The following is a 25,516-nucleotide window of genomic DNA, read 5'->3' as shown; positions in this document are numbered from 1 at the left end:
AGTGAGAGGCGTCAGGGAACAGCTGAGCACTTCTAATAGTGACTTTCCGGACATTAAAGTACATCAAGCCAACAGTGGTGTCGATGAACAATCCCCAAAATATGAAAGTGTGAGCATGGCCTGCTCAGAAATCTCCAGGACATTGATTGGTGCAAGTATTAAAAATAACCAATGTGGTGTACACTCAGATACGCTAAAAGCGGGCAAGAACATTCAAGTGTTAAAAGGAAAAATGAAAAATGCCTCTGTAACAATGTGAGAAAACTTCCAGGAAGATACTAACAGGAGGATAAAAGAGTATCAATTATGATCACAAGCATATAAAAAGAATGGAATGTGGAAAAGTGAAAAGTGGGATGTATAAAGATGGCAACAAATGATTGATTGATTTTTCTAGTGTCACTTAATATTATGTTTTGTATGTACAACCTCACTTTGTGATGGTGTATCATACTCACAGGATACGTTCTCCCATATGGAAAAAAACCAAGTGCAGCCAACTCACACATAGTGACCACTATCAACCTTGCCCAACAAACCATTCTTTTTCTCTCCTAAATCAGCTGTAGATCATGTGTGTAAGGACTCGTGAAACTGGAATCATGGGAGAGCATTAATCCAGTATCACTAATCACCAGGAATTTAACATGCCAATCACACAGTCCCTACAACAGTCACTTCCAAACCTGGCTTATACAGAAAACCTCGGAGAGCTTTTTAAAAATTAATTTCTCATCCTTATTCCCAGATCTACTGCAACAGAAACTCTCGGTCTGGAACTCAAGAAATTGCAGGTTCAAATGCTGCCCAGGTGATTCTAAAAGTAACCAGCTCACAAGCTTACAATTGTGACCCCTGGAGGGTCACAGCTGTATCTGATTGAGAAGGGAACACAGACTCGATAAAATCCCTGCCTTGTCAGTCCTGCGCTGCTTTCAAGAGATGTAGCTTCAGCTCCAGATCGTCAAAGGTAAGCGTGCTTTACTACAAAAGTTTGCTAATACTTAACTGAGTTTCTTTGGGCCAGACTATTTTCAAATGAAGAAATAACGCAATTTGTATATAATCTATGACTGCTTTCTTCCCAAATCTTTTCTCTAAGAACTGTGAAAGTTAAGATCATTTTAATATTCACCAAAATCTAAGTCCAGGAAGAAAAATGTCTTGGATGTTGGGGAGTGGGGTGCACAGTTACCCAAGAAGGAAACCCTTCTGGTCCAAGAACTGTCTGGGTGACTCTGGAACATTAACTGTGGCAATGAGCTAGTGGAGTAAGGCTGGCGGTTGGAAGATTAATTAAATGCACTTGTGGCAAATATGGAGTGAATTAATAAATGCCAGAACTAAGATGGGGATTGAAAGGAGGCATGTTTTCTTCAAAGTGGACCATGAATCCCACTTCCAAGAAAAGGCCACCCTGTATCCCCTCATCAGAATTCGCCTGTCACACCTTTTGAGTTTATCCCACTCTCACATCCCTCATCAGAGCCCACATATCACAGTATTGGAGTCGATCGGGCGGTGTGTGTTCTAATTCCCCGTCTGACAGATTCCAGTCTGCCCAGAGGACAGACCTGCATTCTCACCTTTTCATGCCCTGATGCACCTAGAATAGTACTTTGCCCACAATGGAAACTCATAAATATTGACCGATTTGGTTAAGGAGCAAGGGTGTGTTGCCAACGTCGGTGATTAGAACCAGCACTTTGTTTAAAACAGAAACTGCAATTCCTAAGGATAGAAATTACAAGAGAGAATAGACAGCCTCAGCAGGGGTGTCAAGTGCATTCAAAGAATCCTTTTGGCCCTGACTTCTTTGTCGTGACCGAGGGAGGAATGTGAGCTCAGGATGGTCTCTGCAGAAATACCTTCTCAAGTGGGCAGGAAGCAGAGCAGGAATTATGGGACTTGAGGAAACCTCTAGATTTCCCACCATATCCCGGAAATCTCACAACTAACCCTTCTGACAGTGAAAAAGGAAAGGCTGTTTGTAGATGGGGGGGCTCTGTGAGGTTCCCAGGGAGGAGAGTGGGATAGACTTCAAAACAGGTACTGAAGATCATGGCCTCCTGAAAGCTAAAGTGTTTTGACAGTCAAAGAAGCTCAGGGACGGGGGTCTGTTGAATGATTTACTAAAACCTTCTACAGTTCTGCTCTTGTTCACGCTGGTGGGGGAGGACAAGAGGAGGAGGAAGTCTACTACAAACAGGAAGTACAGAAGGGGCCAAACAGAAAGAAGCTTTATAACCAGAAATACCATTGTTGTTTTTCCCATCAGTGAAAACATTTGAGTAGCTTACGTATATACCAGTAGTCAGTTTCACAGAACACTATTTTCATTTTATTCCATTTCTCTCCGGAGTCTCTGCTAAGCTATGAGACATTGACTTTAGTCCCGTTAATCACTCTACAAGCACATGCTCTAAGTCATTAGTTTCAGAATGAGCTCATTTACTACAAATTCATACTATAGGTATGCCCCTCCCCACATTAAGCAAACCTGATGTACATAAAAATATGGATTTACACTAGCCATAAATTAGGGAGAGGTAGCCCTGTTTATAAAATAATTACTCACTGTAAAAGAGGATTTGTCACAGCTCCTTTGAAATTGTGAGCTTATGATACAATTTGAAAGCAACTTTTGGTGATTAAGAGCACATGCTCCAGAGTCTGACAGCTGGGTTCAATGTGAGCTCTGCTCGTTTCTCGCTGTGTGACTTTGGGCAAGTGAGACAACATATCTTTGCTTCAGTGTCTTCATTTGTAAAAAGAAGATATGATACAGTTCTTGGCACTGTGCCCGGCCCTCCTCTGCTGTAGAAAGTGTGGCACAGCACTGTCAGGGCCAGGTGAGGGGGAGGCACCTGGACCAGGTAGAAAATTTGACACTAAAGAGAAACTTATTTTCTCCAGAAAGAATACAACATACGTACGTCTTTTTGAAAAGCAAATAGATGTTATCCCTTTGGGAGCTGCAGGAAGAAATCACAAGTGCTATTATTTATTAGATACATACCTTTCCATTTTATCTCAACCTTACTTTCTCTGACATCAAATTGATGACAAGATCTTCCCACCCAACTCAGAATCAATCCTACCCAGCTAAAAGGGGAAGGAAGTTTCCACAGCAGGGGAACCATAGCAGTCACATTTCTAATTAGTTGCTGAGTTTCTTCCCATCCGGAATGAAGAACGGTAGATGGTGGGTCAGTAGATGATAGAGTTGGTTGACAGCTGGAAAACGAATCGCTCCTCAAACTATCAATGCTGAATGATAACCGTATCTAATTTCCATGCATAGAAAAGTCATGCCTTCTGATCTTACACTTGTTAGCAGTAAACTTATGGTTGAAAAAACAATGATCATAAAAAATATTCTTTTCATTGTAATGAGGCCAGTTTAAAGCTAAGGTAAAGATACATTTAGCAAAAACTCAAAGCAAATGAAATGCTGGTTCAGGAAATATTCTTATGTTTTGATTTTGTCTGGGCCTAATAGCGTTTAAAAATAATGATCCAAATAATGCTAAGTGTTTTCTTATACATAATTGTGGGTAGAGTTCAAAATAAATAACTACACAGATTTTCTGAATACTCTAGTAGTTGTTACAGGTGCAGGGGGTGAATTTCTTGATTGGAAGTGTTGATATTTTGTTCACCATGGGGGGTTTTTTGGCATTGATTTTGATTTGTTTAAAAAACATTTCATTAAAATCTTTTTCTTGATTACTGAGGGTTTTGGGGACCCCTTAAATTTTGTGTCCAGGGTAATTAAATGCCTTACTTGTCTCACCCTTGTCCTGGCCCTGTTGGGGAAATGTGCACCACATCCTTAGTGAGAGGAGCTGCGGTCACATGGCAAAGGGCAAGGATATCAGGAAAGATGAAGAATCAGAGCTAGTAATGCAATCAAACACCACAGTTAGTTTTGACCATTTTTGTACTTTATTAATGGGAATTGTACAATGTATGTTCTGGCTTCTTTGTTAATGTTTGTGAAATGCATCCGTAGGGTTGTGTGTACTTGTAAATCATTCGTTCTTGTTGCTAAATAGAATTCCGTATTGCAAAGACATCACAATGTTGATGGGCATTTGAATAGTCACAGTCTAGAGCTATTATGAATAGTTCTGCTTTGAATGATCTAGTATAAATTTCTGTTAAATATCTATGCATTTTTGTTTGGGCACATACCTGGGAGTGGAATTGCTGGATCAGAAGGTGTGTGTATGTTCATTTTTAGTAGATACTGCTAGTTTTCTAATGATTCATTTATTTAGCTTTATTAAGTCTTTATCTGGTAATACAAGGCTTGCAGTTTGTTCTTCTTTTTCAAGATGGTCTTGGCTATCCTCGGCCCCTTGCATTTCTAAATGAAATTTAGAAGTAGCTTGTCCATTTGCACCAAAAACAAAAAAAAAACAATAAAAAACCTGATAGGATTTTTATTGGGTTTGTTTTAAATCTAAAAACTAAAAGTGGGGAGAATTGACACCTTTACAACATGCTTCCATGTCGTCTTAAATTTCTCAGTGTCTCATACTTTTGTTTGTCTACTTTGAAAAAAAATAGGTAGCCAATAAATACATAAAATAGGCAGTCAACAGATGCATGGTTGGCACAAGGCTTTAGGCTGAATTATATTTTTCAGCCGCACTACTCATCCCACCAACACCTGAACTCACCCTTCTCTTCCACCCCTCTGGGCCTTGCATGTGCCCTTCCTTCCGTCGGGTGGAATCCCTTCCTGCCTCTATCCCTCCTACCTGACAAAATCGAATATTCCTTGATGACTCAACTCAAATTTCACTGCTCTGTAGAGTTGGTAGATCTTCCTTGTGGTCTCCCACTGCATTCTCCTTTGGCTGGTTTTAAGTCACCACAGTGTATTGTTATGAGCTGCTTCAGTGCCCACTAAACTTCTGGGTGCTGACCAGAGCCACCCCAGCACTCGGTGGATATGTATTGGATTACTGGGAGAAAAAAAAAAGTTATTCCTTTTGCTGTTGTTGAGTTGTTTGGTTTAGGTGGTTTGTTGGCTGGTTTGCTTGTTTTGTCTTTGTGGGACTTCATTTTGGGTTTAAGTTTAGTCAAAGAAAAAATGTTGTATCTTAGTTTGGCCCTCTGGTCAAAACCTGTCAATCTGATTTTTGTTTCACGAATCATTTTGATTTGAAAATATTCATATACACTCAACCTCTTTCCAATAAGGCTTTGAAACAGATACATTGCTTGGTCTGATTCACTCCACAGCTTCTAGGTTAGTTTAAAAGAAAACTATTAACTACATTTTTTTCAAATACCAGTCACAGGAGAGCTCATGGCAAGGCAGTCACACCTCCAGTGACCACTAGGTGGCAGCTTCACTCTCACTATGACCAGCGTGACACGGTCTTGCACTGTCCAAGTAGTCTGGGGGTGCAGGATGAACCATGGGATGAAATTTGCTTAACTAGGCCTGTTGGTGGAAAAATAAAGGCCAAAAATCATCCCTGAAGAAAATGGAGTTACGGGGACTACAGCATGTGGAAAATGGAAAGGAATGCCATTAGACGTTGTTTCACTGAAAGGTTAGCAAAAACTAAATTGACCACATCCAAAAATTAGTGAGAAAGATGTACAATTACAGAGACAGGTCAGACGGTGTTGAAAGTCAAAGGAGTCTCTTGTTGGCCCCCCCCCGATGGAACCCAGTCCCTTGGGGTGGGGGAGGGGAGATAGGGTAAGGGTACTCGCTGGTAGGACTGAGCCCCTGGTAATGTTCGTAAATTCTCCTGTTTAGAGCCTCTAGACATCATTGGATGGGACTCTATCCAACTGTTTTTGGTTGAGTCTGTTGTCAGCCCTGAGATGATGTGCAGCGCATGCCAAAACTTTGCTCTGTGTTTGAGGAGTGGGGGCAGAGGACATGTATTAATCACCTATTCGGTACAAGCAACTTCATGGATTTTATTTCATTTAATCCTTACAACTTTATATGAATCAGGTAACCGTTATCCCATTTTACAGATAAGAAAGCTGAATTTCAGAGCAAGTATATATCTTATCCAAAACCACAGAGTGAGAGGTTGGGGATTGAAACCCAGCACTCTGACTGATACCATAACCCCAGGCTGATTCCCAAGAAATCCCACCTTCCTCTCCTGGGAATGATGAGCGCATCTCCCTCCTCAGATTGCTGTGGCATGAAGGGAGATGGTGCTCATAGAGAGCCCAGCACCATGTCTGGGGCACAGTCAGCACCAGCACCAGTAAACGGAGGTCACCAGAGGCGCAAGGTCCTTCCTCATCAAGGCCCTCCAAGCTGGAAGCTGCAGCCATTTTCTCTGGACCCCAGAAAAGACAGCGGCCTGGAGACAGACCTCACTATTTCGCCCGTGTTGATCTCACCTAAAAGTGACATTCTCACCACCCAAAGAGGAACCTCTCAGAGGTCCTGCTGGAGGGGAACTGGGCCAGGGGGAAGTGACTGACCTGGAATAACTGCCCCTCCGTTGTCTGTAACCCAAGACTGGCTGGTTCCCCTCTTCTGGGTAACCACAAAAGGAACCTTGAGGGGCTCTGTTTGGTCTTTCTAGTTCTGACTCTAAGTTTGATAAGAGTCTTTACAGGCCCAAAGTGTAAATCAGAGCCAGGGCTTGTCTCCACAGAAACCTAAGGAGGCTCCTGGAACAGCAAGTCCAGGCATTTCACGGGTCCATCCCCACAGGCCACCATGGACCTGAGGAAACTGACTGAATAATGAGCTCGGAGGAGACTGAAGGCTGAAAGTCTCAACCATCTTCTGTCAGGACTGGACTTCTTTTATAGCACAAATTCCTTCTGGCCTAGAATAGGGAAACTGAGGCCCATAGGAAGCAAGGCCTTGAGACCTTAGATGGGCCTGAGGAGACAGAGGCCCTGGGCAGCCGCCCTGCTGACGTTAAGACACCACAAAGAACCTGAGAAATCAAATTACTCATTCTTTCTCTTTCTCTGCTCCCAACCCCGCAAAGACTGCTCAGAAGGAAGACGGTCGAGGCTAGACCAAACTGCTAGATTCAGAGGGCACTGCCGCAGCTATGAGTTAATAACCACTGGGGATTACAGGCTACGTGAACAGGAGCAGCTTCTCCACTTTTCCCCCTGCCGGAGTGTGAGCTGGAAAAGAGGCTAAGGAGGAGAGGGAGAGAAAGGTTTGAAAGAAGAGCTAATAGCAAGGGGCCTGTAGCTTCTCCCCTGCCATCCTCACCACCACCACCACCACCACCACCACCACCACCACCACCAGCAAGCCTCAGGCCCTGTCCCGAGCGGGGTGGGGGGAAGGGAGGAAATAAGCAGGACTCCCCACAAGGCATCTGAGAGGAGAGATCGTACGTTGCCCCCCCACCCCCACCCCAGCTGGAATTCCCTAAGCAGCAGCCACAATAGACACATCTGCCGCTGGGTCATGAGGAGGGAGGAGGTGGGGAGAGGGCAAGGTGTGGTCAGGTGGGAGGGGCCGGAGGTCATTTCCGGGCTTCCCTGGAGTGAAGTGTAATGGAGGAGAGCCATGAGTTTGCTTTTGGACACAGCGTGATCTGGAGGCCTTAGCTACAAACTGAGACAACTTGCCAGCCCCGGGAGGACCCTTGAAGGAAAGAAGAGGCGCGTGGGGGCTGTGTGAGGGCCATCAGCCTGGAGTAAGGGGCCAGGGGCTGCCTCTGTGAAGCAGCAGAGAGAACGAGAAGCAGTAGGGGGTCCTATGTGCTTCCTGAAAAGGCCAGCCTCTAGCAACATCTCTCCCAGGGGCCAGGCAGGTGGCGATGCCGGCAACAATACCAGCAGAGAAGTAAACTCAGATGTGCCAAGAAAGGTACAGGACCAGAAGGAAGGATGCCCTCCCTACCACCGGCACATGGCCAGCCATGCAAAGGGACTTCTCTAACACTGGCTGCTACCAAGGAAATTGGGGTGCCAAAGCACGAAAATTATATTCATTTATAAAACATATTCCACTCTGTAGCCATTCGTATGAGTTTTCTGTTGCTGCTATAACAAATTACCATAACTTAAACAGCTTAAAGCACAAACATATTATGTCATAGTTCTGTGGGCCAGAAGTCCCATGAGGTTCCCGGGGCTAAAATCGAGGCATCAGCGGGGCTGTTCCTTTGTGGAGGCTCTAAGGGAGAGTCCATTTCTTTACTTATTCGGGTGTTGGCGGTTCCATGGGGTTGTGGGACTGAGGTCCCCATTTCCTTGCTGGCTGTCAGCTGGGGTCACCCTTAGCTCCTAGAGGGCTCTCTGTGTTCATTCACGTGGCCCCAGACATCTCAGAACCAATGCGGCGTCAAGTCCTTCTCACATTGCCCTCTCTTTGACCTTCTTCCACACTTGCAATTCTCTCTCTGGGCATACCCAGGAAAGGTTGTCTGCTTTAAAGGACTCCTGTGATTAGAATGGGCCCACTGGATAGTCCAGGATAATCTCTCCATCTCAAGGTCCACAACGCTAATCACACCTGCAAAACCCCTTTTTTTTGCCAAGTCAGGTAACATATTCGCAGGTCCTGGGGATTAGGATGTGAATGTCTTTGGGGAGCCATTATGCTGTCTACCATAGCATTATACATTCAACAAGATTCGATTTAGTGCCTTAACGGGCCAGGCACAGTGCTAGGTGCTGGTTTCAGATGCCGGCGTCAGGGGCTTCGGGCTAGGGAGAAAGCTGAGGTGGGGGCAGCACGGGGGCATCTGTCTGACGGCTCCTCTGCAGCACCTAGGGCGCACCATTTACGTAGAATGCAGTACAAACGGCACCCCTACCCCTACCCCTACCCCGTTCACCTCCTTGGCTCCCCGGCCCTCGCCCCTGAATCATGCAGCCTGCAGCCTGCTCTGGAGTTTGCTGCAGGTCTCTGGAGAGGGTCATTCCAATTCTCTGGGAGGCTAAGGAGCTCGCCAGACGACTGAGATGGAGGAACCTGCTAGATCCAGGTTCGGCCACAGCAGAAAGGACGACAAGTCCCGAGAGCCTTGGACACAGGCCTGGGTGCTGCCCCTGCCCTTTAGCCCATTTCCAGACCTGGTTCACAGTCCCCAGGGGACTAGAGAAGGAAACGCCCAGGGTGCTCTAGGGCCCCTTGTAACATCCATAGCATAAGAGAGACATGGGGAGAGGGCAGAAAAAAGGTTGGTTTCTCACTTATTGAAGCCCTTTCCGGCTGAGGCTCCCTGGCCTATATTTTACGGCCCCTGAGGTCATGGGAGCCACCAACTTGCTGGGTTTTTCTCAACCACAATCATGGTGAGTCAGCACAGTGGTTAGTTGTCAGCTGGGAGGCCACAGCCCCCAGCAGAGCCCCAGGTGGAGCGGTCCCCTGATCAGCCCATCCCTGTGGTCCTGCCGCCGTGTTCCTTCCAGGCCGGGGCCTCCCCAGGCTGGCTGGCCCCCTGGGGGCACACCTGAGCAGCCGTGCATCCAGCTGGGTGCAGGGCTTCCAAAGCCACAGTATGAAAGGTGAAGGTGAGGGATAAACCAGAAAAGAAGTCATCAGCCGGCTCCAACAAGCACAGGCTGGCATTTGGCCAATAGCACCTCAGGCTCTTTGCTTCCGGCCAAACTGGAGATCGGAGGGAGTTGGTAGGGCATTCTGCCTTCCTCTCTGCTCTAGAGTTCATATCTGGGAGCCAGGCCCTGACAACTAGAATCCTGCAGATAGCGTCCACCTCACGTCCCCACATTCTGGCCAACCAGGCTTCCAGTGGCAGGAATGGCTACCAGGAAGGGGTGTTCAGTACCTCTCATTTAAAAGGCTCTTCATACCACAAAACCCAAAATGCCAGTGGTGGTCACTTCTGCCCCTACCACTTAAAACCTGCTGGCAGGGGAGACCTTTAGGGGGTGATGCCCTCACAAACATAACATTCCTCGTTTTATCTTTTCTGCACCCCTCTTCAGGGCTAAGTCACTGGCGATTGCCCTGAGTGATACAAAACCAGTTGGTAGCAGGGAGGAAACTTGTCAGCGATTACTACTCCAGACGACAGCTCTGTGGCCTGGAAGGCAAGTCTTACTCTAAAGAGCCCCTACCCCACCCCAGTCCTGAAGTACTCTGTAGCATCTCTTGCAGGGTACGTATGCCTCTGGGTTTCTGTTTAAGGACATTGGCCACCAGCTAAGCCTGGGAGAAAGCTTTCCTCTCGCATCTTCCCTTCCCCAAATAGCACCATTACAAGGGCCAGAATAATCAGTATCTCTCATCACAGGCACACTGAGCTTTCAGAACCAAGTATGACAGAGAACTCGGCTGCTGCTTATGACCAGGAAGGCACAAGGTTATTTGACCCCCTGCCTTCACAAGGTTTGAAGTTTGGAAAATTCTTGAAATTCATAGCTAAAATAAGAAATCTGGATTGTCTTGGATTTTGGTTAATATCTAGTAAATCTACTCATCTAGCCAGTAACCTCAGTGACTAATGAGTCTAACCAGGTTTTCAACTGAATCGAGTCTCCAGTAATTTTCCATTCAGGGCACCCAAGTTAAACATTACAAAGGCCCCTTTACTATTTGGTCACTATAAAATAATCAAAGCTCCAGTGAAAAGCGGTCGCCAGATATACAAGTGTTTCTGGGGTGGTTCTTGGACCCTATCCCTACAGGCAGCCTAAGAAGAGGGGGTTGTTTCCGCTCACCTGCAGAGTTGAGATGGCTAGAAATTTCCACAACAGTACTAAGCAACTGCCCGAAGGGTGATAGGAGCAGAGTATCTGATCAGGCAATTTCAGCATCTGAAAAGAGAAGAGTCAAGGCTAGTCTTTCTTTTCTTCCTGATAAAGCTAATTGCCTTAGGTTACTGCAGAGCATAAGACTTGGTGGCACAAAAAGAATAACAAAATTACAGAAAGTGTAATTTGGAGGCTCTGTCAAGATGAGCACACTCTATGCAAGTGGTGTAAATGCTCTGAAGCTCTGATGCTCACGGACAAGGGTGTCTGGAGCGGGAACGACGCCTGCATTCGTGTTCAGGCTCCCGAGGGGACAAAGCTCTTTGGTCTGCAGTTAACCAGTCCACTCTTCTTGACTTTAGAACACATCCACTTGGTGCGTGCTATTTTCTCACACATAATTTTCCCACAGTGGTTTCACATGTACATTCACATGAGTAAAATACCATAGTCCCCCATTATCCATGGTTTCACTTTCTGCAGTTTCAGCTACCCGTGGTCAACCACAGTCCAAAAATATTAAATGGAAAGTTTCAGAAACAAACAACTCGTAAGTTTTCAATTGTGCGACGTTCTGAGTAGCGTGATGAAATCTTGTGCCACCCTCCTCGGTCCTGCCAGGGGTATCAGCGCATCCCGCCCATTAGTGACATGGTAGCTGCCTGCGTTATCTGACTGTCCTGGTATCATGGGGCTTGTGTTCAAGTCACCCTTATTTTGCTTAGTAACAGCCCCAAAATGCAAGAGGAGTGATGCTGGCAATTCGGATAAGCCAAAGAGAAGCTGTAAAGTGCTTCCTTTAAGAGAAAAGTTGAAAGTCCTTGGTTTAATAAGGAAAGAAAAAAAAAAGTCATATGCTAAGGTTGACCTACAGCAAGAATGAATCTTCTATCCATAAAGTTGTGAAGAAGGAAGAAGAAATTCGTGCTAGTTTTGCTGTCGCACCTCAGACTGCACAAATTACAGCCACGGTGTGTGATAAGTGCTTAGTTAAGATGGAAAAGGTGTTAACATTTGTACAGTAAGGTATTTAGAGAGAGAGAGAGAGACCACGTTCACGTAACTTTTATTACAGTATTTTGTTTTAATTGTATTTTATTATTGTTGTTAATCTCTTACTGTGCCTAATTTATAAATTAAACTTTATCATAGGTATGCGTATAGGGTTTGGTGCTATGCGTGGTTTCAGGCACACACTGGGGGTCTTGGAACATATCCCCGTGGATAAGGGGAGGCTGCTGTGTGCTTTTTACACTTTGCTGGGTGTTGAAGTTGCTGCCTGATGGAAAGTCTTACGGCCTCCCCTTGCAGTGGCTTTCCCTGATACGGGGTTTGTGGAGCTCCAGAGTGCAAGACACACTCATCTAAACAATACCGCAAGGCAACCAAGTTTGCATTTTCTGCCCTGCTTCTCCAGCCTGCGTCCTCATGTGAAACCCTATCGAAGTGTGTCCTTGCCTCCTCGGACAGTAACCTGCTTCTAGAGTAGAAACTTCTTTCTCTTCGTTTGCTTTGGCAGTAACAGACCTCCTACCTCCCTTCTCGGTTCCATATCACCCCATGATATGAAACATCCCCATGCCCCAGCACTTTCCCACCTTGGACCAAGACCAGCATGGAATTGATCTCCCACGGTGCCTCCCCCTGTGTTTAGAATGTCCCAAACCCTGAGGTAAGGTTGCTCTGGTTTCTTTGCGTGTACCCTTGAAAATCAGGTCAAATCCTACTGAGCTCTTTGGAGGAAGAAATCAGAGTTTACCTTCTTACTTAGAGCACCCCATCCCACGTCTGAGAAGAAAATTCCTTGTGACCTCTTCTCCCTTCAGGCCCTTGCCTGGGCTGGACTGCGGATGCAGAAAGGTGGCCAAGATGGAGGCTGATAGAGACGATTACCAGTAAGCACGGGTCCAGCCTTACCGCCTCCACGGCTCCTAGAGCCACAGCTTCCTGCGAGAAGGAAGAAGATCTGCCCTTTATCTTCTCTCCACTCTGCAGCCTGATGGCCTGGCCTGACTTTCTCCACCTGCCTCCTTGGCTTTCCTTCTCCCAGGGTTAGTCATCCCTACCAGGGTTGCTTCCGGAGGGAAGTGGTTCAAAAAGAGGGACATCAAAGGGCAGACTTGTGGAAAGGTGGTGAGCCACAGAGGGGGCCTGAGAACCAAAAAGGGCTTTGGTTGAGGCTTGCATTCCCCCCAATCCTCAGCCCATTCCCTCAATCCACATGTATATTTTAAGTTAGAGGTCAACACAATCCCTGACATCTCTTCTTTCTGACCAGTATTTGTTACCCAGACTAACTCTGGGTCATTGAAGGGGTTTGAGTGAATACAGTGGTCCACACCTTCACTCTTACTTGGGATGGTCTTTGGGAAAGGAATCTCTCCCAGAGTCTCCCCTCCACAAGCAGTTTCACAGTAAGAGGGGAAGCTAGCACAACCCCTGGCCAGTCCCAGGGCGTATGATGTATAAAGTTTTTCACGACCTTTACATTTGAAATCCTCCTGTCTCTCCATAAATCTCCTAGTCCAACCCAGGAGGTAAGCAAAGCCTGGGAGACTCCCAGCTCAAAGGCCCCTTGCAGCTGTGCCCTAAATCAGCAATCCAGTGGAAGCCCACAAATCACAGGCCAGGGCGGGGCACTGGCTGCACTTCTCCAGATCCTCACTAGAGGGAGACCTAACATATTTGTTCTTCCGAAACGCACCTGAATTTACCTGATGTTTATGAGGCCCAGATACTCTTACGTGTTGCTTGACTTCCTAACAACAAATGACTATAACAGCTGTATCTTTTGGGTGCTTAATGTTCAGAGAGCTTTCACATATTATCTCAGGTTGTCTTCTCACCACCAAAGGCGAGCACTATTCCCATTCCAGTCTTACAGGTGAGGACGCTGAGGTGCAAAGCGGGTCAGCAGTTTCCCCCAAATAAACGATGTAATTTATGCGTAAAGCACCATGGGAGCATCGATGAAACAATTAAATAATAGTTATAACGAATGTTTCTGGAGCTCTGTATGTCCAGCCCTGTGCCAAATGCTGCATGAACTTTCCTTAGCCCTCCCACCAGCTGGTCTGGAAATTACATCAGAAGCACGGGCAGGTGCTACCATCCAGGAGAGAGAGCACGTTTTTTAAAAGGCCCTGTCTTTGGACCATCTCCTCTTTTTGTCTCTTGTTCTGACCACAGATGTTTCAAACGCACTTGAACAGACCCAGCTTTCCCACAGCTTCCTCTAACGGCCTCTCATCCAAGTCTCAACGACAGTCATATCTGGGGTAACAATGGTGCTTCCTCTCACTTCCCCCAGGACCTCTAGCTACACCACTAGGAATTATTATTAGTCCCAATTTGGAGATGAGGAAACTGAAGCTCAGATAAGCTAAGTAATTTGTGCAAGTTCATTCAGCTTATAAAGGAAGAATTCTGGTGTCTGGGGAGGGAGGTATGCGTGGACATTGGTTAATGTCAAGCTCCAGAGCAAACAAGAAAAGTTAGGGCATCATAGGCAAAGGAAATGGCCTGGACAGAAGTACAAAGAAGCGTGTTTGATTAAGATCTCCAGACAGGTGTGTGTAGTGGGAGTACAGTTGGGCCTCCATATCCACAAGTTTTGCATGCGTGTATTCAACCAACTAGAATTGAAGATATTTGGAAAAACAATTCCAGAAACTTCCAAAAAGCAAACTTGAGTTTGCACTGCAGTGGCACTATTTACGTGGCATTTACATTGTATTAGGTATGATAAGCAATCTAGAGATGATTTAAAGTACACAGGAGGGTGTGCTTAGGTTTATATGCAAATACTACACCATTTTTATAAGAGACTTGAGCATCCACAGATTTTGGTATCCATGGGGCTCCTGGGACCAATCCCCCATGGATACCGAGGGACAGCCATATAGGGAGTGGAGGGACTGGTCTGCCAAGCTGAAAGATGGCACTCTCCTGTGAGCCACAGATTTTTTTTTTTTTTAATTTATTTATTTTTGGCTGCGTTGGCTCTTCCTTGCTGTGTGCATGCTTTCTCCAGTTGTGGCGAGCAGGGGCTACTCTTAGTTGCAGTGCATGGGCTTCTCATTGCGGTGGCTTCTCTTGTTGCGGAGCACAGGCTCTAGACACGCGGGCATCTGTAGTTGTGGCTCGCAGGCTCTAGAGCACAGGCTCAGTAGTTGTGGCGCACGGGCTTCGTTGCTCCGCGGCGTGTGGGAACTTCCTGGACCAGGGCTTGAACCCTTGTCCCCTGCACTGGGAGGCAGATTCTTAACCACTGCGCCACCAGGGAAGCCCCAGTTTTTTTTTTTTTAATTGAATTATAGTTGATTTTAAAATGTTGTATTAGTTTCAGGTGTACAGCACAGTGATTCAGTTTACATATATTGTTTTTCAGATTCTTTTCAATTATAGGTTATTACAAGATATTGAATATAGTTCCCTGTGCTATACAGTACGTCCTTGTTGTTTATCTGTTTTACATATAGTAGTATGTATATGTTAATTCCAAATTAATCCCTCCTCCTCTTTCCCCTTTGGTGACCATAAGTTTGTTTTCAATGTCTGTGAGTCTATTTCTGTTTTGTAAATAAGTTCATTTGTATTACTTTTTAGATTCCGCATGTAAGTGATATCATATGATATTTGTCTTTGTATACAAGTACAAATATTTGTATTTGTCAGACATATGATATATGTCTGACTTACTTAGTATGATAATTTCTAGGTCCAACCATGTTGCTGCAAATGGCATTATTTCATTCTTTTTTATGGCTGAGTAATATTCCATTCCCTCTCTCTCTCTCTCCCTCTCTCTCCCCCCCCATCTTCGTCTCTCTCTCTATATATATATGTGTGTATATATATATGTGTGTATATATACCACATCTTTATCCATTCATCTGTCAATGGACATGTAGGTTGTTTCCATGTCTTGGCTATTATTGGTGCTGCATTGAACACTGGGGTGCATGTATCTTTTCAAATTAGGTTTTTTGCTTTTTCCAGATATATGCTCAGGAGTGGGATTGCTGGATCATATGATAACTCTATTTTTAGTTTTTTAAGCAACCTCCGTACTGTTCTCCATAGTGGCTGCACCAATTTACATTCCCACCAACCATGTAGGAGGGGTCCCTTTTCTCCACACCCTCTCCAGCATTTATTATTTGTAGACTTTTTGATGATGACCATTCTGAATGGCATGAGGTGATATCTCATTTCAGTTTTAATTCACATTTCTCTAATAATTAGCAATATTGAACATCTTTTCATGTGCTTTTTGGCCATCTGTATATCTTCCTTAGAGAAATGTCTATTTAGGCCTTCTGCCCATTTTGTGATTGGGTTGTTTGTTTTTTGATATTGAGTTGTATGAGTTGTTTGTATATTATGGAAATTAATCCCTTGTCGGCCACATCATTTGCAGATATTTTCTCCCAGTCCATAGGTTGTCTTTTCACTTTGTTTATAGTTTCCTTTTCTGTGCAAAAACTTTTAAGTTTAATTAGGTCCCATTTGTTTATTTTTGCTTTTGTTTCCATTACTCTAGAAGACAGATCCAAAAAAAATATTGCTGCGATTTATGTCAAAGAGTGTTCTGCCTATGTTTTCCTTTAAGAGTTTTATAGTATCAGGTCTTACATTTAGGTCTTTAATCCATTTTGAGTTTATTTTTGTATATGGTGTTACAGAATGTTCTAACATTATTCTTTTACATGTAGCTGTCCAGTTTTCCCAGCACCACTTATTGAAGAGACTGTCTTTTCTCCATTGTATATTCTTGCCTCCTTTGTCATAGATTAATTGATAGTAAGTGCATGGGTTTATTTCTGGGCTTTAAATTCTGTTCCATTGATCTATGTGTCTGTTTTTGTGGCAGTACCATACTGTTTTGATGACTGTAGCTTTGTAGTATAGTTGGAAGTCAGGGACCCTGATTCTTCCAGCTCCAGTCTCCTTTCTCAAAATTGTTTTGGCTATTCAAGGCTTTTGTGTTTCCATGGAAATTTTAAAACTATTTGTTCTAGTTCAGTGGAAACTGCCATTGGTAATTTGACAGGGATTGCATTGAATCTGTAGACTACCTTGGGTAGTATGGTCATTTTAACGATGGATTCTTTCAATCCAAGAACACAGTAGATTTTTAAACAGAGTTTCCATGTGATCAGATCTACTTATTACTTAGACCTTTAACCAGAGTATTTCAAAATAATTTACTACTTTTGGTTGATTTTAGTTAATTAAAAAAACCCATGAGACAGGATAATAGTGCTATCACCCCCATTGTAGTGGTAAGGAAACTCAAGCAGAGAAGTTAAATGGCATGCTTAGGATCTTAGGTCATCAGTGACAAAGCAAAACCTGTGCCCTAATCTTCCAGCTCCTGGTCCTGAACTCTGTCCCTAACCGTGACCCAATGTTTGAGTCCAAGAAGACAGCCAGCCAGGCACACTTACCTGTACTAAAAAATACAGAGACCTCTGAGCCGCCCCCACCCACCATGGCCCTGCTCAGGGCCCCCTCACGCTGCACTGCCTCACACTGCACACTCTCCCACAGTTTTGCAGAGAAGTTCCTGCCACCTTTGGTCGGTCTTATATTTGGAGGTGCAAACATTTATTCAAACAGCAAGAAAGAAAATTCGGAGCCCAGCTGACCTTTTTCACTCTGCCTTTGATACTTCCCCTGTCCACGTCAGATCAAAAAAGAATAATTAATCTTCAGAAAACTGAGTTTCAACCAGTTTAAAGCATTTCATTGAAGAAGATACACTTCAGTGTGGTGTTTAGCTCCTCAGTGATACTTGTAACCCTGTAACCCTGGGTAAACCCTTTGAAGAATTCTAAGAACCCTCTCACAGGAAAGAGCGGCTCTGGGGCCTCTGGCTGTTCTCTCTGGGTTCCTCTGAGCTCAGAGTTTTGAAGTCTGGGTGGGACCAAGAAAAGATGGTTGTGGGGAAGGGAGGGGGGAGGGGGGCAATCAAGGGACAGAAGAACCAGCCGTGCAAAACCTTGGTTTGACAAATATATCACTTCTGGGGACAGAGGGCCCCTCCTTAACACATGGCTACATCCCCTGCCCCCAGCACAGGAGAGTAAATGTATTTTGATGATGTTGATTATGGCTCTTCCTTAGGCAAGGAAGAAAGGAGGTCATGCAGGAAAGGCAGGATTGAGGGACAAAATGAGTCAGTAGGAATACTAGTGAAACTAGGAGCTAGGATTCAGGGGACAGAAAAGGACAGAGTGGCAGCTGTATAAACCTGCCGCAAAAGCCAGGGCTCTGGAGAGAGAGTGGAATGCTGGTCTAACTGCATGATTTGGGGCAAGTTATGGAACCTTGTTGAGCCCATTTCTCCTCTGTAAGACGGAGATCATAGCAACATCTACCTCACAGAGTACCTGTGAGAATTGAGGGATAAACCACATAGAAGCACTTCGCCTGGTACCTGGCACCTACCAAGTGCCCAATAAATATGTTATTATTAATTAAAAATTCAAGATCGTCCTTCATAAAGAAAGTCTGTCACTTCTGTGAACTTTCTCTCATTGTTTTTTCTTTATTATGTCTACAAATGGTATTTGTTAAGTATATATATTTTAATTCTTCCTTCATCACCTTATCCATGTTCAGTTAATCAGTTTCTTATAAACAAAGCAAACCTCCCAGCCTGCTCTACGGTCAAAAGGACACCCTGGGGACTTCCCTGGTGGTACAGTGGCTAAGACTTCGCGCTCCCAATGCAGGGGGCCCAGGTTCGATCCCTGGTCAGGGAACTAGATTCTCACACGCATGCCGCAACTGAGTGTTCGCATGCCACAACTCAGGAGCCTGTGAGCCACAACTAAGACCCAGTGCAATCAAAAAAAAAAGGACACCCTGCCTCCTCTTTCTTGCTTCATTGTTAACTAAGTTTAGTTTTGTTTCTTATTTTCTGGGAAATGCTGTCGGCCCCAGGTTCCTCCTCCCCAGAGCCAGCAGCAGGGCACCATGGTTTCCATCTCACCAAGCACATAATGGAGCATCCTAGGGAGATAATGGATTCCAGAGAGCAAGGGGCCACTTACACAGAAGAGCCCGGAGTCTCTGGATAAAGGGTGACAGCACAGAAACCACACGAATGCACTCCTTCCATCACTGTCCTCCAAGTTTTCCTGTCTTCCATGATTAATTTCAATTAAGCTTTGCTTTTTAAACCCTTTGTCTGCCCCCTCCCCGGGGTCATTAGCTTTCATCCGGCACAGCAGCTGGCAGCCAGAGTTAGCCCTGACACTTCTCAGAAACCTCGAGAAGCCAGATAATTGGAGCCAGATAATTTTTTAGAAACCTTAACGTGGCTCTTTACCTTGAACGTTTTCAACTTTGACAGAAGCCACTGGAACATGGACCCTGAAGAAGTAATGTACCAGAGGGCGGGGAAAAGGTCACTAGCTTTGTCTGTTTTCCGTCCCAGGTGCTGAAGATGGTCAGGCCAGCATTGAGATAGACCAGTAAACCAGTTTATTTTGCAACTGATTTAGCAGCTATAGGTAGGTTTTAACTTTTTTATTTGTAAAAAGAATTATGTATTTTATGGAATTTTAACTCATTTTGTCGCCTTCCAACTCTGAAACCCAAAAGCTCTTTTACCAGCCAAACTGGGGAAGGGGTAAAACTGGGATGGGGTCAGAGCTGATAGGGTAACTACCAGATGACGTCTGGAGATTCTCATTCTAGAGCATTTGTCTACTGAAATCTTGACACATCTCTCCTTTTCTAACACTCTTGTTCCACCTCCCCACACTGCCACTTGCACCGCACCCAGCCCCCCAAAAAAGAATTGAAGGCAGAGTTCTTGTCTGTACATCGAAGTAACAACTCCTATAATATATGTGTGCTGCCACTAGATGGCATCAAAGGTCCCAGTTCTATTGCTGTTCTTCGTGCGGGCTACCTGGCTGGGCATGAAGAATGCAGCGGTGAACAAAAAAGACAGAGTGCCAATCCCCCCAAAAAACTCCAAGTCTAGCAAGACAGACATTGAACAAAATATTATAAATAGTTAAATTGCAATGCTGGGAGGAAGCGTCAAGGGGCTAATGCTGGGAGTGGGCAGAGACAGAAAGCTCACCCCATGTTCTATGGGCTTTTGCACATGCTCCGGCCACTTTGCAGGTTGGTGGGGCCTTGTGACTGGTTCAGGGCAATGGGATGTGAGTGGAAACCATATGTGACGCTTTACAGCCAAAGCAGAGAAAAGCGAGTGTAATTTTTCCATGCTTCTCTCTCCCTTTGCTGTGGTAGCTGGTGACATGACAGATGCTCGAGCCTTTGTTAACCTGAACTCCCTGAGTGACTCTGTGGAGCAGAGCCCTCACTAATCCCCATGCTTCACCCCAAACCTTCACTGCTCACGGTGGGTAGGTAGCATGAATCTTTATTGAATTAAGCCATAGAGATGGGGGGGCGCAATAATTTGTTTCTGCAGTATAACCTAGAACATATGTTCGTCTGACTGAGGACCATACCATGCTTTCTAGTTGCAGGGATGGAAGTAAGTGAGATCCTTTTCCTCTAAATAAGTGGGCCTTGCATGAGAAGCACAGACTTGTGAGGATAGAGAAAGCACAAGCAAGCTGCATTGCCATCTCCAATCCTCCTGAGACCAGTGGGGAGAAAGGGAGACTCCCTAACCCAAGAGGCTAGGGGAGGTTAGCTTTTCTTACCATTCCAAGCCAGGTACTGAGCACGTGACAACAGAGCAGAGGGTATGATTTTTCCAGCAGACTCAGGTCAGGCCAGGGGAGGGCAGAGCTGCAGGCAGCTGATCTCAGCAGGACCAACTCACATTCTGTTGTCTCAGGCTGGCCGCAGAGATGACCGTGCGGTCTTTTTATAGCTGCCACACACATAATGAAGGAGAGCAGTCAGGTATTTCGTGGTTGGGCTAAACCAGGCACCAGTGACCCCCCCAGCCAGCTTTCTTTTCAGTTATGTATTTTGGGGGAACTTCTTTTTTTTTTTTTAATTAATTAATTAATTTATTTATTTATTGTTTTGGGTTTTTTTTTTGGCTGCGTTGGGTTTTTCGTTGCTGCGCACGGGCTTTCTCTAGTTGCAGCGAGCACGGGCTACTCTTTGTTGCGGTGCGTGGGCTTCTCATTGTGGTGGCTTCTCTTGTTGCGGAGCACGGGCTCTAGGCGCATGGGCTTTAGTAGTTGTGGCACGTGGGCTCAGTAGTTGTGGCTCGCGGGCTCTAGAGCGCAGGCTCAGTAGCTGTGGCGCACGGGTTTAGTTGCTCTGCAGCATGTGGGATCTTCTCGGACCAGGGCTCGAATCCATGTCCCCTGCATTGGCGGGCGGATTCTTAACCACTGTGCCACCAGGGAAGCCCCTGGGGGAACTTCTTATTCTGATATAATTTCATACTTACAGAAAAAAAAAATCTAAAAAGAGTGGAAAGAACACTCATTTGCCCTTTTGCCCAGATTCACTAGTCCACCTCAGAAGGGTTTCTAGAAACCAACTGATCTCTTTCATACCAAACATATCTTTAATGCCTAACTCAAACTTCAGTGTTAACATTCTAGTTTCATAAACCAGTTTTATATTTAAGACTTATAAAATTTGCAGGGTATCCTTAAGAGGTAAAGAGTTCTTTCAAACTCATAAAGAAAAAGTAAAACTCTTTGGAAAAATAGGCAAAGGCTATAAGTAGACAGTTACAAGAGAAGTAGAATTGGCAAATAGAACTATGAAAAAAATTCAACCTCTCTAGTAATTAAATATAAATTGAAACCTCATTTTCCACCAAACAGACTGACCAAGCTTTCCATGGGTGGTAATATTTGTAAAGGAGACAGTCTGAGGAAATGGACACTCTCATACACTAGTGGTGGTTCTGGAAATTACTGCAACTTTCTGATTGGCTTATCTGGCAACAAAAATCAATTTTTTTAAATGCACTTGTCTTTTAATGTAGCAATTTTAATTCTAGGAATTTATCTGAGGGAAATAGGCAACTAGGTGCCCCTGACCCTCCCATGAGCGGAAAGGTATTCATCATGACATCATTTTTATCCGAGTAAATGTCAAAAAGTAGGGACTTTGGTGAAATAAACAATGGTGTTTCGTACAAAGCACTAACACCACCTACACTGTACTTACCGAATGCCAGACTCTGTTCTCAACACTTTGCATATATTAACTCATCTAATCCTCCCAACGAATAGGCACTACAGTTACTGTCAGCATTTTACAGATGATGAAATTCAAGCGCAGAGAGGCTCACTAACTCATCCCGGGTCATAAAGCTGCTGAATGTGGAGCTAACCTTGGCACCCTGGCAGGCTGGCCCGAATCTGCCCTCTTAAGACATGCATCGTCCAACCTCACACAGGGTGTGTAAGCCTCTCTCTGCCGCCAGTAAGATGACAATATATTTATATTCACTGTCACGGAAAAGTGTTCATAATAGATGATGGAGAAAAAACAGATTATGAGATATTATGTACAGTGTGAAAACCACTTTAAATAAGGAATTATGTATGCATTTAGCTAAGGATGTATGAAACATATTTCTCTAACAAAAGATTAGCAGTGTTAGGATTGTGGTAGATTTTCGCTTCATTTTTCTTCTCTTTATTTTCTATGTCTTCTACAATGCTAGTGCAATTCTTGTAGTATAAAATTTTAAATGACTTTTTCCACTACCCAGTCCTGCCTTCTTCTCTTTCCTTCTACGGATATCGGTCCCAGGGGCACTCCCTAATAAACATCCTGCACACTAAACTCCATCTTAGTGTCAGCTTCCCAGAGAACCCAGCCTGGAAGAATTGGTGCCAAGAGTGGCCCAAGGAAGCAGGCAATGGAGTTATGTGTAGGAGCTGGGTCACTCACCATCCAGCTGGGGTGGCTGGACTACAGATGGCCCCTGATGCAATCACTAAAACTGTCCTGTGGTGAAATACGCTAGTGCATAGATGGATGGGAATGCAAGAGCTCGTGTTATGTATTTGGTGTTAGAAAAGTACTGGGGAAAGAGTAACCTTGAGGGCAGTGAAAGAGGATGCTGTTGCTACACCGTGTTGAAGTTTCACAAAAAGAATATAGCTCAGAGTATGGCTGAGAGCATTTAGCAGTCCATTGAAAACCAAGCGACAAAGCCAGAGGCTCTCCATAAAAGCAAATGAAGAGGGTTTCCTCACCTGAAGATGGAGGACAAGGAAAGTTGAGGCCCAGACCTTAATAGGAAGTATAGCCCAAACTCCAGTGAAGGTTAAAACTCCCAGTCAAGGCAGGTTTGTTATACCAAAGTCAGGAAGTTGGTTGGGGGAAATGAATCCTGACCCATGGGATGGAATGTCTGGGTTGATTTCTCCCAAACACTTGAGTTAATTCCCAAACTCCTCTAAAACCTCTGAACCTGAAGAAATGATCCACTCTCTCACTTAAAGACAATGCAGAGGCCTCTACTCGCCCCAGCTACTGGCCACTTTGCTTACAACTAGGATTAAGTTGCAGCTCACCCAGCTGTAGACATGCTGGGCCTGGGAAGGCAAAAAGGGACTGCACCCCCAACAGAGCACCAGGCCCTACCTAGCAGGTACACACGTGAGATTGGATTCTGAGGGCACTTGATCAAGGAGGCTGGAACATAGCACTGAATAAGAGGAATTTTATTGAGTTGGAAGTATTTTTCTGAAATACAGATTTTAACATCCTGGTAAGGACCCCAAGAAATGGTACATACTTGCTACTAGGCTGTATTCTAGATACACGAAAAAGCAATGGCTCCTGGTAAATGAGAGAAAAATGCCAGAATTGTATTTCACAGGAAGACATTAAGTACACTGGTGCAAGGCACACCAACATCACTAAGAAGTTCAGTAGTGGCTCTCCTTTGTAGACTGCTGGTGATGGTAAGAAAGCGATTACAGAACTAAGCTACCTGAGAGTAATAGAGATAACAGGAACCCCACCCCACATCTTAAAAATAGAGGCCAGATAATGATGCTTAACTCTCAGAATGAATCTAATTATCATGAGTGGCAAGGTTGCAGTAATAGCCAAGAGGGTTTGGCCAAGACAGTTATAGAAATAGTTAATAGAACACAGCATCCCTCGGGGCAAAATAGATGGGATTCAACAGAGCTACTCTCTGACTTACCATCAGAATAAACCAAAAACGGATGATCAAGAAGCTGAGGGCAATTGCCCCAATAAAAATCCGAGATCACTTGCCCAGTTATTGGACTTAACCCAGGTTTTAGATTAGAGCCAATGGTGGAAGGAAAGGCAGGGTTCCCAGAAGGAAGGACTTTGCAGAAGAAAATCTACAAATGGCCGATAACAATTCATGGAAACCTGCTGATACCAGTTGTCTTCAGAAACATGCAAATTAAAACCAAGATGAGACACCATTTCACACCCATTAAAATGGCTATTACCTGGCATGAAAGACTGGCATTACCAAATGTTGAACAAAATGAGGAGTATTTGATTTGGGGATCCAAACTGAATCTCATAATCATCAGGTAGTAGACCTAGTGTAGTCAAAGCGCATGATCAGAAGCTAACGCGTCCCTCCCCCAGACCCAAAGAAGGATGTAAAGGGTTCAGGTTGTGAGTCCTTTCTTTCATGGCTTTTTAAAAAAATTTTTAAACCTTTAATTCCACTGTGAAAATATATAACCTCTGAAAACTTTTCAATGTGTAACTTTTCTGGATTTTTTCCATGCTCTGCAAGCTGTAATTAAGCTGTATAAAATTAAGTAGACTTAATTTTAGATTTACAGAAAAATCAAGAAGATAGTATAGAGAGTTCCCATATACCCCTCACCCAGTTTCCCTATTATTAACATCTTACATTAGTAGGCCACATTTGTTATCATTAATGAACCAACATTTATACATTATTATTAACTAAAGTTCATGTTTTATTCAGTCTCCTTAGTTTTTCCCTAATGTCCTTTTTTCTGTTCCAGGATCCCATCCAGGACACCCCATTACACTTGGCTGTCATGTCTCCTTAGGCTCTTCTTGACTGTGGTAGTTTTAGACTTTCCTTGTTCTCGATGACCTTGACAGTTTTGAGGAGTGGTGGTCAGGTACATCGTAGGATGCCCCTGTGTACTGGAATTTGTCTGATAGTTTCCTCGTGGTAAGACTGAGGTTATGGGACTTCCTTGGCTTTTTTATCCTGTTTTGGATAACTTTGTAAATGATCCCAATTACTGGCTGAAGAGAGTTCTTTCTGATCTCCGGAAAACCTCAGCTTCTTGCTGCTTTAGTGGGTTGAGCTAATATTCAAATTCTGAGTGGAGTCAGAAATAGTAGAAGCAAAAGTATTGGAATATTTGCTTTCAAAAAAGATATACTCTTCGCACTGCCAAGCCTATAAAGAAACCTAGTAATTACCATTAGCTTTTATTTAATTAGCATTTGTTTGAGTGGTACCACCTCCCCCATCACAAGGGTGCCAAAGTCTTATTTCAGCTCAATAAAGATGTTTTTCTAATCGCTTTATAATCCTTGTATTTTAATAAAATACCAAGGAGCAATTAGTTTTTATGAAGGTAATTGGCATTGAAATATTACTTGTGCTTGAGATTTAGTTTTTTTTTCTTTCAATACATAAAAGTGCAATCACATGATGAAGAAAGCAAATTTGTGCATGTTTAATTGACTAACAATAGAAAAGCTGGCAGCTGCTCTTCTTGATGTACATTTGTGACATTTTGCTGTCTTATAAATACCTCAAACTGAACAAATAGACGGAAAATTTGAGGGGAAAAAAAAGGTGGTTTACTATATGAAAAATTTGAGTTTTCTTTGTATTGAGGTA

At 44.3% G+C, this 25,516-nt stretch overlaps 1 long non-coding RNA gene across 1 annotated transcript in view; it reads left to right on the top strand.

The window, feature by feature from the left end:
• Window positions 1-23,610, top strand: part of LOC309625511 — a 291,352-nt gene extending 267,742 nt beyond the window's left edge. The window contains exon 4 of the long non-coding RNA XR_014242548.1: window positions 749-23,610. This is a non-coding gene — a long non-coding RNA (uncharacterized lncRNA). The remainder of the gene's footprint in view (window positions 1-748) is intronic.
• Window positions 23,611-25,516: the final 1,906 nt, after the last annotated feature.

The sequence above is a fragment of the Balaenoptera borealis genome, assembly GCF_965194805.1.
Source record: "Balaenoptera borealis genome assembly, chromosome: 3".
NCBI lineage: Eukaryota > Metazoa > Chordata > Mammalia > Artiodactyla > Balaenopteridae > Balaenoptera > Balaenoptera borealis.
Note: the sequence above shows the minus strand (reverse complement) of the source record. Positions and strands in the feature narration are given on the sequence as shown.